Below are 15000 nucleotides of genomic sequence, written 5' to 3'. Positions count from 1 at the left end.
GTGTGTGTGTGTGTGTGTGTGTGTGTGTGCAGATAGATGGTTAGTTAAAGTGAGAGAGAGATGGAGGTATGGTGAGATATGTAGGTAAGTATGCAGAGAGAGAGAGAGTGTGTGTGTGTGTGTGTGTGTGTGTGTGTGTGTGTGTGTGTGTGTGTGTGCAGTTGGATGGAAATGAGGTAATACAGATAAATAGATATACGGTGAGACAGACAGACAGATTACAGATTTAAAGATAAAAAAGTAGGCATGGCTGATATGACAGACAGACGTATAGATAAGTAGATACGCTGATAGACAGACAGACAGACTATAGATTTTGAGAGATAAAAGCGGTGTATATGACAGACACAGACACACAGAATGGTATGCAGTGAGGGACAGACAGACTGACAGACAGACGTATTTTGGTGGAGTCTAAAGATAGCAGGAACACAAGATATGTTTAGTATTCAAGAACATCTCAGAATACACCAATCTGTATTAAAAACTGCTAACAGCCAATACAATATGCTAGTTTGCTGCGAGGATGACTATGCACGTGCCAATGAAACTACAGCAATTTAAGAAAGCCTATTATAACGTAACCACCCAACCACCCACTCTAGTTAACAAGCTCATCTCTCCTCTCTCCCCCTTATATATCTTCCCCTCCCCACTCCTCCATAAATTTCCGAAGATATCCGTAGATTACACGTATTGTCGGGCCTTCATTGCTGGTATCTGACTGCCTCCCTTGAAGGTAATGCGCTGTTAAATATTGCCGAGGTAAAATGTACGAGAATGTCTTAATTTTATACGATGGCGCGGGGAGGTGGCGGGTCCGGGGAGAGTCTGGCGGGAAATGTGCTTCTCCGCTGCTCGCCTCACTGTATAAATTTAAGTCTGGGCGTAAAATATTCCCTCCCTCGTAAGAATGTCGCTTCTATCACCTGGCAAGGAAAATAAAGATCAGAACCAAGGAAAGTCCGGGAAAGTTGGGTTGGCCAGCCAGGAAAGATGTGGCTTCAATTGAAAAGTTCGGGAAAAAGACTGCCAGCCGAGACACACCCTTAGCCACTCCCCCTCCTCCCTCCTTCCTCCCCGCCCTCTCTCTCTCTCCTTCCTGCCTTCCTAAGCTTCCTCCTCATCCTCCTCCACCTTCTCCTTCTTTTCTTCCTTAGTTTTTTCTTCCTCGATTCTTTCTAAACTTCTCGTCCTCCTCCTCCTCCTCCTCCTCCTCCTCCTCCTCCTCCTCCTCCTCCTCCTCCTCCTCCTCCTCCTCCTCCTCCTCCTCCTCCTCCTCCTCCTTTCTTTCCTTAGTTTTTCTTTCCTCCTTGCTTTCCTTAGTTTTTTTCCTTCTTCCCTCCTTACCTGCTTTTCCTCCTTTCCTTCCTTCGTTTTTTTCTTTTCTCATTTCTTCATAATCTCTTTCTTCCTTCTTTCCTTCCCCATTTTTTTCTTCTTCCTAAACTTCTTCCTTCTCCTCCTTTCTTTCTTTTGTTTTCCACTTCTTCCTTCTTCCTCGGTTATTCCATAGTCTTCGTGCACCTTCCTTTCATCTTCTTCCTTCTTTTGCCTCTCCCATTTTCCTTCCTCCTTCCTTTTTTTTTAGCTTCTTCATCTTTCTTTCCTTAGCCTTCCCTCCCTCCTTTCTCCTTCCTTCCCAACCATTCCCTTTCAATTTTTCTTTAGTCTTCTTCCTTCTTCCTGCCTCCTTCCTTCCTTCCATCCTTATCCTCTCTCCTCCTCCTCCTTCATTCCTTCCTTTCACAGCGCAAATTAGTGACCTTGTAAACTTGCTTTTCTTAAATTATCCTCCTTTTTTTCCCTTTTAATATCGTTTGCGTATCTGAGCGTGTATTTTGCCGCTACTGTTGGCAATTAAACATCATTCATCACGGGGAAAAATGGTTTGTTTCCACTGTAATATTGAAATTGTTTGTTCGTAAAATTAGATTATGATTGTTGAATAATTCCCTAGTTTTGTGTTATAGTGGGATGTGTGTGCGTTTGTAGGGGGAGAGAGAGAGAGAGAGAGAGAGAGAGAGAGAGAGAGAGAGAGAGAGAGAGAGAGAGAATGGTACAGGGCGTTGATCGATGCCTACCTATTCTCCCTATCTTTCTATCTCCCTTTCCTTTATAATTCCATCTCATCTCCCTCCCTCCCTCCCTCTCTTACACTGAAGGGCAAAAACTCACGAAAATTATCCAGGACTCATTTTTTTTTCCTTCCTCCCTATTCCACAGGTGAATTCCTCCATCCCTTCCCTCCCCCTCTCCCTCCCCTTCCCTCCTCCCCCTCCCTCCCCTCTCCTACAACCTTCAATTTGCAAAGCCTCGCCGTGACCCAAGTGGTAATCTGCTTCTTATTGTATTTTTTTTATCATCTGTCTTAATTTGCGCTGTGGATGAGAGAGAGAGAGAGAGAGAGAGAGAGAGAGAGAGAGAGAGAGAGAGAGAGAGAGAGAGAGAGAGAGGGGGGAGGGGAGGGGTTGAGGGGATAAACAGTGGGGGTCTCTCTCTCTCTCTCTCTCTCTCTCTCTCTCTCTCTCTCTCTCTCTCTCTCTCTCTCTCTCTCTCTCTCTCTCTCTCTCTCTCTCTCTCTCTCTCTCTCTCTCTCTCTCTCTCTCTCTGCATGTCGCCACCTGTTCATTAATCTTGCCTCCGCCTTCAATTCCTGAGTGATCCATGGAGACTGGCATGCAAAGAGGAGGAGGAGGAGGAGGAGGAGGAGGAGGGAGGGGGGAAAGAAGAAGAAGATTAGAGGGAGGAGGAGGAGGAGGAGGAGGAGGGAGTAGAGAGTGAACGAAATTGATAAACGTAATATAAATAAATATTGAAAAGGGAATATTATACGGAAAATGGAGGAAAGTTTGTAAAAATAATAGTGAAAAAGAAAGTTAGAAAAAAGTGGACGGAAAAGAAATGTTTCGAGGAAGAAAATAAAGAAGGAAGGAAGGAATGGAGATGGAAAAAGAATGAATAATTACAGGGATGGAGCAGGAGGAGGAGGAGGAGGAGGAGGTAAAGGAAAAGAAAAACGTAAACTTAAAAAAAAATAAATAAAAAAGTGAAAATAATGAAAAAAATAGAAGAAAATGGATGCAAGGACGAGAGAAGTAAAAAAAAAAGTGCAGGAAAAAAATGATGTACAAGAAGCGTGTAAGTAGTTAAGAAATAGTCACTGGAAAAAAAAAGTGGGAAAATAAACTGGTGAACGAAATAAAAAGAAAAGAAAAATGCAGTTGTAAAAATAAAATAAAATAGAAAATGTAATAAAAAAAACGCAGAAGAAAACGGAGAACAGTGGATGAAAGTAGTGGAAGAAAGTAATAAGGAAAAATAAAATGTAACGAATAATCATCAAAAGGAAAGAAGGAAGAATGAACATAAAAAAAAAATAAACAAGATGAAGAAAGAAAGAAAGAAAAATAGTGCAGGAAGAGGAGATGTAGAAGGACAAAGGGAATGAATAAAAAATGGAGAAGGAACAAGAGCAACAGGAGGAGGAGGAGGAGGAGGAGGAGGAGGAGGGAGAGGGAGGGAAAGTCTAAATCACGACTCATGAACTTCACCAGCAAATGCACTGAAAAAAAAAAAAAATCACTCATTTTTTTCTAATTTTTCATTCATATTTTTACTAAGGAGAAAAGTGGTATGGTAGACAGGCTGGTGTGTAGAGATACTTAGCAATACTTCTCTTAATGGTAAAGTTTAGTGCATTCTTTAGCGTTATTGGTCATCACAAGGCCTCTGCGCTCATCTCCGTCTCCCTAACCTGTGATGAACGGTAACCTCTCTCTCTCTCTCTCTCTCTCTCTCTCTCTCTCTCTCTCTCTCTCTCTCTCTCTCTCTCTCTCTCTCTCTCTCTCTGGTTTGTGTGTGTGTGTGTGTGTGTGTGTGTGTGTGTGTGTGTGTGTGTGTGTGTGTGTGTGTGTGTGTGTGTGTGTGTGTGTGTAACGCTCTTGGAAGCAAATTGGACCACAGCGGGAAGAAATGAGAGAGAGAGAGAGAGAGAGAGAGAGAGAGAGAGAGAGAGAGAGAGAGAGAGAGAGAGAGAAGGACGAAAAATAAGATAGGAAGATGAAAGAAAGAAGGTGAATACATACATGGAGAGAGATTAAGATAGAATAATAGTAAAATATGATGTTGAAACGAGAGAGAAACAAGATGGAGGAAAGAAGAAAGGGAATTAAAATGAAAGACAGAAAAGAGAGAAGAAGAAGAAGAAGAAGAAAAGAAAGGAACGATGAGAAGAAAATAAAATAGGATGGGAAATGAAAATAAGGAGACAGAGAAGAGATAAAAGACATAAAATAACATATAAGAATGAAGAAAAAAACAGAGGAAAGAGAAGGACGAGGATAAAGAGAAGACGAAGGATTAAAATGAAGTTAAGTAGAGGAAAGAACAAAAGAAGAAGTAGAAGAGAGAAGGATAGAGGGGGACTGAAAGAAAGGAGATGTAGAAGAGAGAAGAAAAGGAGGGAAAAAAAGGAAGAGGAGGAAGAAAAGACAATTGGAAGAAAGAAAGAAAGCTAGATAGAAGAGAGAAAGAAAGAGGCAGTGAAGGGAGAGGAAAGAAGGTAAGGAGAAGAAGAAAAGGAAAGAGGCAATGAAGGGAGAGGGAGGAAGAGAAGGAGAGGTAGAAGAGAGGAGGAAAGAAGGAGCGTAGGGAGGGTTGTGGTGGAAGCTGCAGCCATAGGTAATATAATAGCCACACTGTTTCTTCCCTACACCTGCCTATATTATCTTCACACCTCTCTCTCTCTCTCTCTCTCTCTCTCTCTCTCTCTCTCTCTCTTGATAACAGTGATAGCAGTAATAATAGCGATAATAATAACAGTAATAATGATAATGATAATAATAATAATGATAATAATAATAATAATAATAATAATAATAATAATAATAATAATAATAATAATACTTAATGACGATAATAATTGTGGTAATGTGTTAGATTTTGATTATGAAGTTTAGAGAGAGAGAGAGAGAGAGAGAGAGAGAGAGAGAGAGAGAGAGAGAGAGAGAGAGAGAGAGAGAAGGAAGCTGTAGATGTCTGGTCTGTTATCTCTCTTTCCCATCACTGTCCCCCCTTCTCCCCCTACCCTCCCTCTCCTCTCCCCTTCTTTCCCATCTTCCCCCTATCCCGTCTCCCCAGGCTGTCATTAGCTCTCTCTCTCTCTCTCTCTCTCTCTCTCTCTCTCTCTCTCTCTCTCTCTCTCTCTCTCTCTCTCTCTCTCTCTCTCTCTCTCTCTCTCTCTCTCTCTCTCTCTCTCCTGCAGTTATTCAATTTCTTTCTTTTTCCCCTTCCCGTTTTCTATAATGAATGATAATACGTTTTCTTTTCATCCTGCATTGCCTGTCTGTCTGTCTGTCTGTATGTCTGTCTGTCTGTCTGTCTCACCTGGGTTGCTGACGATATTGCATTGTACTTTAGTTAATAAAATGTGGAATTAATTAATTGAAATTGGTGAGTTAGTAAATGTCTGAATATATAATGTAAGAATAGATGAGGTGATTTATTTATTTGTTTTTAGTGTGTGTGTGTGTGTGTGTGTGTGTGTGTGTGTGTGTGTGTGTGTGTGTGTGTGTGTGTGTGTGTGTGTGTGTGTGTTCTTCGCTATTGTCAAGGAAAAATTACCCTTATAGTCTGGGTTTTTTATTTTGTCAGTATGTTGTGACTAATTACCTCTCTCTCTCTCTCTCTCTCTCTCTCTCTCTCTCTCTCTCTCTCTCTCTCTCTCTCTCTCTCTCTCTCTCTCTCTCTCTCTCTCTCTCTCTCTCTCTCTCTCTCTCTCTCTCTCTCTCTCTCTCTCATCCATTGCCACCCGCAGTTGCTCCCTCTTCTCCCTCTCCTCCTCCTCCTCCTCCTCCTCCTCCTCCTCCTCCTCCTCCTCCTCCTCCTCCTCCTCCTCCTCCTCCTCCTCCTCCTCCCCACGTCACACCTGCGCGTACCTTTCCATCATTACACACCTCCCACACCTGCCGCCTTCCCGTCACGCTAACTGGACTGTCACTCACACACACACACACACACACACACACACACACACACACACACACACACACACACACACACACACACACACACACACACACACACACACACTTTAAGGTCATATAAGGCAATGTTGAAATAGATATAAGAAGGAAGACAAAAAGATGGTTTAAATTCAATAATATGCAGATGTGAGAATTATGTGTGTGTTTTTATTATTATGAGAAGTCACGATCAACAGTAAGAAGTGAGAAAGAAGAGAATGAGTAGAAAAAAAAATGTATATATATATACGAGTTATAGGAATGAAAATGATTTAAGAGATGTCGTAAAGTTGTCCCAAACACACACACACACACACACACACACACACACACACACACACACACACACATTGGTCATTCAGTCCATTAGTCAGTCTGTCAGCCAGCAAGCTAGCCAGTCATTCAGTCAACAAATTATTCCGTGAGTCAGTCAAAAAGTTTAATTAGCCGAAGAATCAGTCAGTCAGGAAACTTACCAGTCTTTCAGTCAGCAAGTTAGTCAGTAAGTCAGCAGTGAGTCAAACAGTTTATTATCAAGTCAGTAAACCAAGAAGCTGGTCAGTCAGTCAGTCAGTCAGTCAGTCAGTCGATGTCAGTCAGTCATTCAGGAAGCTAACCTAGTCACTCAATAAGGAAGTATGCCAATTAGTCATCAGGTCAACCAGTCAGTCAGTCATTCATTCAGCCTTTCACCCACCACCCACCTATCTAGCCAACCAGCCAGTCAGTCAGTCACCCACCCATCGCCCACTAATTAATCCAGTCAGTCAGTCAATCAGCCGGCCACACATCACCCATCTACGAACCACCAACTAGCTCATTCAGCCATACAGTCAGTTAGTCAGTCAGGCAGTCATCAACCCATCCATCCAGCAGTCAGTCAGTCAGTCAGTCAGTCAGGCAGTCACTTACACTTAACAAACGTACCCAGTCAGTCAGTCAGTCAGTCAGTCAGGGGAGTCAGTCCGTCAATAGTTATTCAGGCAAAGGTGAAAAAACGTACCTACCTATTTGTTACCTGGATATTACCTGACATCCATCTTTCACTGACCATAACTCACACCTTCTGTTGCATAGAGGGACATCAATCTAAAGGTGAAAATTAACAGCAAAGCACGTGGGGTTATATTTTCCTTCCAATATTTCTCTCTCTCTCTCTCTCTCTCTCTCTCTCTCTCTCTCTCTCTCTCTCTCTCTCTCTCTCTCTCTCTCTCTCTCTCTCTCTCTCTCTCTCTCTCTCTCTCTCTCAGTCGCATGTGATTTTTCTTTTTATATGAACCAGTTTTATTGCATTTCGTATTTACTGAGAGAGAGAGAGAGAGAGAGAGAGAGAGAGAGAGAGAGAGAGAGAGAGAGAGAGAGAGAGAGAGAGATTACGCTAAGAAGAGTATTGTGAATTTATTTTTCTTTAGGAACGTACATCTCTCTCTCTCTCTCTCTCTCTCTCTCTCTCTCTCTCTCTCTCTCTCTCTCTCTCTCTCTCTCTCTCTCTCTCTGTGTGTGTGTGTGTGTGTGTGTGTGATTGTGATGGAAGGAGAGACAGAATAAAAATAACGATGAGAAGAAAGAAAAGTGGAAATGAAAAAGAAAAAAAGATGACAGAAGGGGAGAAGGGAAGCCACAAAGGAGAGAGAGAGAGAGAGAGAGAGAGAGAGAGAGAGAGAGAGAGAGAGAGAGAGAGAGAGAGAGAGAGAGAGAGAAGGTGGGTTTGAGGATAGGAGAAAAACAAAAAGAGATAGAGGGAGGAAAAAGAGCGAGTACGAGAGAGAGAGAGAGAGAGAGAGAGAGAGAGAGAGAGAGAGAGAGAGAGAGAGAGAGAGAGAGGCAAACCATCAGCGGGGAATGACACTACTGCTGACACTTCCATCAAAAGAGGATTTCAAGAGGAGAGAGAGAGAGAGAGAGAGAGAGAGAGAGAGAGAGAGAGAGAGAGAGAGAGAGAGAGAGAGAGAGAGAGAGAGAGAGCGCATATCCATCCATTCTACACACTCTCTCTCTCTCTCTCTCTCTCTCTCTCTCTCTCTCTCTCTCTCTCTCTCTCTCTCTCTCTCTCTCTCTCTCTCTCTCCTAGTAGTAGTAGAGATGATGCTGATAACAAGTTCATGTAGCTAACTTTAGCGACGATAATGTTAGTAGTGGTGTTGATGACAGTGGCAATAGTGGTGATGGTGGTGATGGTGGTGATTCTAGTGTTTGGGTGTAGTTAGGGATGGTAATGATGGTGGTACTGGTGGTGGTGGTAGTAGTAGTGGTTATAGTGATGGTGGTAGTAGTAGTAGTAGTAGTAGTGATGGTGCTGGTGCTAATAGGGGTGGTGGTGGTGGTGGTGGCGGTGGTGGCGGTGGTGGTGGCGGCAGAGCATCGTGGTGGGCTCGCTATAATGAGGTACAGGTATTCACGTCGCACCTGACAAAGCGTTAATTAAGAGTCTAAATTGAATTATCAGTCACCCCTCACGATTGACGCTGGAGAGAGAGAGAGAGAGAGAGAGAGAGAGAGAGAGAGAGAGAGCTTTATGGATTGTTATTTTATATATATATGTGGTCTACTTTATCACCGTTTTCTTCTTCTTCTCTTCTTCTTCTTCTTCTTCTTCTTCTTCTTCTTCTTCTTCTTCTTCTTCTTCTTCTTCTTCTTCTTCTTCTTCTTCTCCTCCTCCTCCTCCTTCTCCTCCTTCTTCTTCTTCTTCTTCTTCTTCTTCTTCTTCTTCTTCTTCTTCTTCTTCTTCTTCTTCTTCTTCTTCTTCTTCTTCTTCTTCTTCTTCTTCTTCTTCTTCTTCTTCTTCTTCTTCTTCTTCTTCTTCTTCTTCTTCTTCTTCTTCTTCTTCTTCTTCTTCTTCTTCTTCTTCTTCTTCTTCTTCTTCTTCTTCTTCTTCTTCTTCTTCGTCCTCTTTCACTCTTCTTCCACTTACTCTTTAATTCATTTGATACTCCCTTCTTTTCCCTCTCCTCCTCCTCCTCCTCCTCCTCCTCCTCCTCCTCCTCCTCCTCCTCCTCCTCCTCCTCCTCCTCTTCCTCCTCCTGTGATCCCCTGCCGCAGTTCATCTCACGTGTCGGACAAGTTGAGGTCAGGCCGTGGGCGTGACCCTCAGTGGCCCCGGGCTGACCACCGGGTGCCGGGCGTCGGGTTACCTGGACCTCGCACGGGGGTGGGGGTGGGGAGTGGGGGAGGCGAGAAAGCAGGGTCAGGTCTGATGGGGTTAGGTTAGGTTAGCTTATACTGTAGAGTGTAGTTGAGGTTAGGTTTAGGTTAGGTTAGGTTAGGTTAGGTTAGGTTAGGGTAGGTTAGGTTAGGTTAGGTTAGGTTAGGGTAGGTTAGGTTAAGTTAGGTTAGGTTACTGAGTGAAGTTGAATTTCGGTTAAGAGTTGAAGGTAAAGTTGTTGGATACGGTGAAGTTAAGTTATGCGAAGTTTGATTTTGTTTATTAGGTGAAGTTAATTATATCACAACTTTTGGTTTTAACAATGACCCTTTTTTTGTTTAATTAAGGCTGCTCAAAAGTGTGTGTGCTGTCTGTGCCCTGCGTCACCACGTGTGTCACAGTAATGCTGCCAGCTGGGACACAGGAACACACCAACACTACCACTGGCGATGCTTTCTCCTTGATCGACTCAGCCTTTTCCGTCTTGCTCAAAAACGTGCTGGAAACTTACTTTATATTTCTACCAAAACCTTTATTTAATTGTAAGGTTCCAGATTAATTTTCTTTGGATCCAGTAACCTGTAATTAAGACAAAGAATAACTCGGTGAGGTATTTAGTAAGGCCGTTCATGTGTTTATCAGTGAGTTCGCTCTTTAGATAGTGACTAAGGTAGTTTGTTTGTTAATTAGTTCGATAAGAGCATTAGTTGTATTAATGCATTTGATAATTATGAATAATTAAGTGGTTAGGCCGTTAGTGTTTTGCTTAATGCGTCAGGTGCTTAGTTCGTTGGTGACTGTGATAGCTGAATGATGATCATAACGTAGGTTTTTCGTGTAAAATGGTTAAATCCACACCGCGTTAATGCGTTTAATCTCTCAGTTATAAGATCGTCAGTCACGCAGTTACCACCAGTCCTGATGTGCACAACTCTTAGTTTACGTCAGCAGCTGTACAGTGTGCTTCGTGTTCTTATTTGCTCGTTACAAATTCATGCCTCGTTAATGTAAGTGTGACGTCATGATCTCATTGCTTCGTCTCATCAGGTAAACTGTCGCCAGTCACTACATACGATTCACAGTTTGCACACACACTGCTGAGTGTTTAGCACAGAGCGTAAGATTTTGATACACTAATTAAATACCACTTTTTTGTTAATATACGCGTGTCTTTAGTTTATTAGAGTTATTATAGTCAGGTAAATGATTAGCAACCGTAACTTTTACAGATAAGTCGCCTCTTTTTCTTACACTACGCGCATTAGTTCAATACACGCGCTTGCTACTTATTGCACTTTAGGTAACTAGTGTACATTTTGGTGCAGTGTCCGGCAGTTATCACCAATCACAAGATATACACTGTACACAGACACGTACACTACTTCGTCACACACACACACACACACACACACACACACACACACACACACACACACACACACACACACACACACACACCCACCCACTACGCTTCTGAGACAGTTAGCCACCTTAGTAACTTCCCGCAGTCACCACGCATACAATCCACAGTTTACACAGACGGGTAATAAGTATACTGAAGGTAAACCCCACCTGCCTCCCCTCGTCAAGTCCCCGGCACAAGTCTATCGCACGGACAGACAGACACAGTCGATACATAAATAACAGGATTAGCCGAGGACGGACAAGATAATAACAGCGGTAAACCCGACCGTCCGTCACGCTGTTATGATGGGGAGGGGGAGGGGGAGGGGAGAGGCGTTATGGTAAGGGGAGGGATGGAGGTGCTGGAAGAGTAGGAGTAGGAAGAAGATAAGGGAAAAGAAAGGAGTAGATTGAGGTGGTGAAGATAAGAATGAAAGTAGGAAGTGGCGATGGGAGGAATGGGTACGTTGTGGGGGAGGGGGGATGGGTGAGAAGGAAGGATGGAGTGATAGGATAGAAATAGCAGGACGATAAGGAAGGGAAGTAAACATATTGGAAGTAAGGAAATGGAAAAAAAAAACTAGAGGGATTCCATTAATTAAGGAATAGGAGGAAGATAAAAGAAGAAAGGAAGTAGAAATAATAAAAATGGAAAAAAATAAAGGAAGGAAGAAGGGAACAAGAAAATAGAGTGGAATTTTAAATAAGAGAGGCAAAGAAGGAGAAAAGATAGAAAGGAAAGAAGGGAAGGAATGAAGGAAGTAGAGGGAAATAGGATTAATAGTGATGGCTAGAAAAAAAATAAAGAAAAAAAGGAAATAGAAGTATGAGTGATGGGAGGAAAAGGAAAAGAAAAGTAAGGAGGAAAATGAGGAAAGGAAGGAAAGTGAAGGAAGGAACAGGAAATTATATTACCAAGAAGGCATCCCCATTCCTGTTACTCCTTCACCTCCCATTACTCATACCCCTTCCTTCCCTCACCTCTCCCCTCACTTCCATCCCTCTCTTACTTCCCTTCCCTCTCTTCTCTCACCTTCCTCCTACTTCTTTCCTTCCTCCCCTCCCGTCACTCCCCTCCCCTGCTACTCCTTTCTTCCCTCTCCTCTATCCCTCCCCTTCCCTCCCATCCCTCCGTCCACAGGCAGCATGAGTGACAGGTTACCCATAATTCCTTTTCAGCCATGACCTCTCCTGACCTGACCTCGCGGGAACGTGATGGTGTGTCGCGGTCGGTCAATGGCGCGTATCAAAGGCTGACCAAGGTATGTGAGGGGAGAGAGGAGGTGAGGGGAAGGGGTGTGAGGGGAATAACGAGGTAGAAAGAGTGGAGGAGAGAAGGAATGGATGAAGGAAAGGGTATGAGAAATGAGGCAAAGAAAGAACAGAATAACGAAAGGAGGGGAAAGGAATGGAGGGGGAGGTGAGGGGAATGCAAAAGCGTGAATGAAGGAGGGACGAGAGAGCGAGAAAAAAGGAATAGAAAGGGAAGTGGAGGAACGGAGAGAAGGAAGGAATATGAGAAAATAAATATAGATGGAAAGAAAAATAGGAATGGAAGTAAGGGGGAATATAAAGAAGAGAAAAAACATTGGAGAATAGGAGGAGAGGGATGGAAGTGAGGGGAATATACAAAAGGAAGAGGAAGAAGGGAGGAAGAGAGAATAAGGAAAAAAACATAAGAAGAGGAAAGGAAAATAAAGAAAGTGGAAGAAAATGAAACGGAGAGAGAATGAAGAAGAAAAAGGAGAAAAAGAGAAGGAATAGAGATGGAGAAGAGAAGAATTGAGGGAATACAAGAGAGAAGGAAAGAATAATGACGGAGAGAGTAAAGAAAGGAACAAATGAAGACAGAAAGGAGGAGAGAAGAGGAAGAGAGAAGGGTGAGGGAAGGGTGAGGGAATGGGGGAGGAGTGTCAAGTAGCAAGAACTCACGTCAACCTGAGAACCATTTCTTATGACCATCACCCATTCCCCATCACTCCTTCCCCTCCCTTTCCTTCCTCTCGTCCCCTTCCCTTATTTTTTTTCTTATCCTCCATTTACCATATTCTCCTTTCTCTTCTCCTCCTCTTTCTCCTTTTTTCTGTCCCCCATTCTCTTCTATTCCCTATCTTCTTCAGTTTCATCTCTTTTCCTTATTTCCTTTCTCCTTTCTCACTTCTTCCTCCCTTTTCTTCACTTCTCCTTTGTTCTCTGTCACGTTTTCCTCATTTTTTTCCCTTTTCGTTTATTTTGTTTTCCATTTTCTCATTTTATTTCCTTAAACTCCCCCTCTTCTTTTCTTCCACACCTTTTATTATCTGGCTTCTATCTCATCCCTTTTTTCCTCCTCCCTCTCTTTCATTTTTCATTCATCTTTTTCTCTCCCTTTCTATTTTCTTCATTTTTTTCTTTCGTTTTCTCTCTGGTCTTCCTTTCTCCTTCCCTCATTCTTTCTCTTCCTGCCCTCTCATCCTTCTCCTCTTCCCCTCACATTGTTCTCTTCCTCTCTATTCACTTCTTTCTCATCTCTTCTCTTATTCTTTTATCTTTCCTATTTTCTCTGTTTATTCACCTTTTTCCTTCGTCCCTTTCCTTTACCCTTTTTTCTCACTTCTCCTCCACTTCTTTTAATTATTTCTCATCTTTCCTCACTCGTTTCTCCATTTTTTTTCCTTCCTTCCTCTTTTTCCCCTCATTTTTCCCTTCTCTTCTCTCTTTAATTCTTTACATTTCTTTGTCTTCATCTTCTTTCCCTTCTTTTCATTTTCCCGTCACTTTCTTCCCCTCACACTTCACTTGCTCTTTCCCTCCTTCCCCTCATGCTTCCCCTTTCTTTTGTCTCTCATTCCTATATTTCCCCTTCCTCTTCCACTTTAATCCCCTTACTCACTTCCCTCCCTCCCTTTCAACCATTCCCCCCACCCCCTACTCATTCCTTCCTTCCCATTCTCTCCCCATATCTTTTCCCCTTCTAAATCCTCTCCCTTCTTCCCTTTAAATTTTACTCCAGTCCTCTAATCTCCCTTCCCCTCTCTTCTCCATTCCTCCATTTCCTCTTTTCTCCCCATATCTTCTCCGTCTCTTCTTCCCCTTATCTTTTGGCCTTATCCCTCAATCCACACCTTTCTCCGTTCCCCTCTTCTCTCTGTTATCCCCCAATTTCTTCCCCCTTCTGCGTGTCCCGTGCAGGAGGAGGAGGAGGAGGAGGAGGAGGAGGAGGAAAAAGAACTGCGCAGAATAAAAAATCAAATAACAGCAGAGTTGAAATTTGCGCCAGAGAGAGAGAGAGAGAGAGAGAGAGAGAGAGAGAGAGAGAGAGAGAGAGAGAGAGAGAGAGAGAGAGAGAGAGAGACTTAACCACAACGTCCATCACGACTCTGACCCACACTGGCACCAGATAAATCTCTCTCTCTCTCTCTCTCTCTCTCTCTCTCTCTCTCTCTCTCTCTCTCTCTCTCTCTCTCTCTCTCTCCCCTTTTTTCCTGTCTGTCTGTCTGTCTGCCTGTCTGTTTGTATGTACGTGTGTGTGTTTGTATGTATGGATGCATGGCTTTATGTATTAATGTATGTATGTATGTATGTATGTATGTATGTATGTATGTATGTCTCTCTCTCTCTGTATACACACACACACACACACACACACACACACACACACACACACACACACACACACACACACACACACACACACACACACACACACACACACACACACACACACACACACACACACACACACACACGGTTCGTCAACGTACACACACACAACAGCGTGAGGTGGTGAGGGGTGAGGGGGGCGGTGGTTGGGAAGGCGGAGGCGACTGGGGCTTAATCACCCCCCTAATTGCATGTCGCCACCTCGTCACGGCTCCCCACGGGACATGCGGCATCGTCACGCCCCTGGGGGAGGGTGCGGGGCCGTGTGCACCCCTCCGTCAGCGTCAAGGAGTGTGGAGGCGTGGGTAATATAGCGGTGGTGGTGGTCGTGGTTATAGTGGTGGTGGTGGTGGTGGTTTGTGTGTGTGCGTGTGTGTCTAGAGAGAGAGAGAGAGAGAGAGAGAGAGAGAGAGAGAGAGAGAGAGAGAGAGAGAGAGAGAGAGAGAGAGAGAGAGAGAGAGAGAACTATACACCCATTGGAATAAAAAAACACAGTAAATACCAGATAAATAATACAAAATAAATAAATAAACAAAAAATAGCAGCTCTGGTTAATTTGTTGCTTACTTCCTGTGTCCTTGGTTCGAATCCCACGAGGACAAGCAGGTAACACTCAGGCAACACAGGTACTTCACAGCGCCTCCCGTACAAGGTTAATAGGTACTAGAGTGATGCAAGGATTGTAATGAGTAGTGGTTGACTTACAATACTTAAACAGCCCTTCTCTGTGTCAATCCTTCTATTACACTACGATGGCGGTGATACTAGTAGTGGGTGACCTGCAGT

The 15000-nt window shown here is 43.4% G+C and overlaps 1 long non-coding RNA gene across 1 annotated transcript in view; it reads left to right on the top strand.

Moving 5' to 3' along the window:
- LOC135090033 (uncharacterized) overlaps positions 1-15000 on the top strand; it is a 34705-nt gene that overhangs the window by 226 nt on the left and 19479 nt on the right. Inside the window, exon 2 of the long non-coding RNA XR_010261734.1 lies at positions 11752-11834. This is a non-coding gene — a long non-coding RNA (uncharacterized LOC135090033). The remainder of the gene's footprint in view (positions 1-11751; positions 11835-15000) is intronic.

This window comes from Scylla paramamosain, chromosome 34 (genome assembly GCF_035594125.1).
Source record: "Scylla paramamosain isolate STU-SP2022 chromosome 34, ASM3559412v1, whole genome shotgun sequence".
Classification (NCBI taxonomy): domain Eukaryota; kingdom Metazoa; phylum Arthropoda; class Malacostraca; order Decapoda; family Portunidae; genus Scylla; species Scylla paramamosain.
Note: the sequence above shows the minus strand (reverse complement) of the source record. Positions and strands in the feature narration are given on the sequence as shown.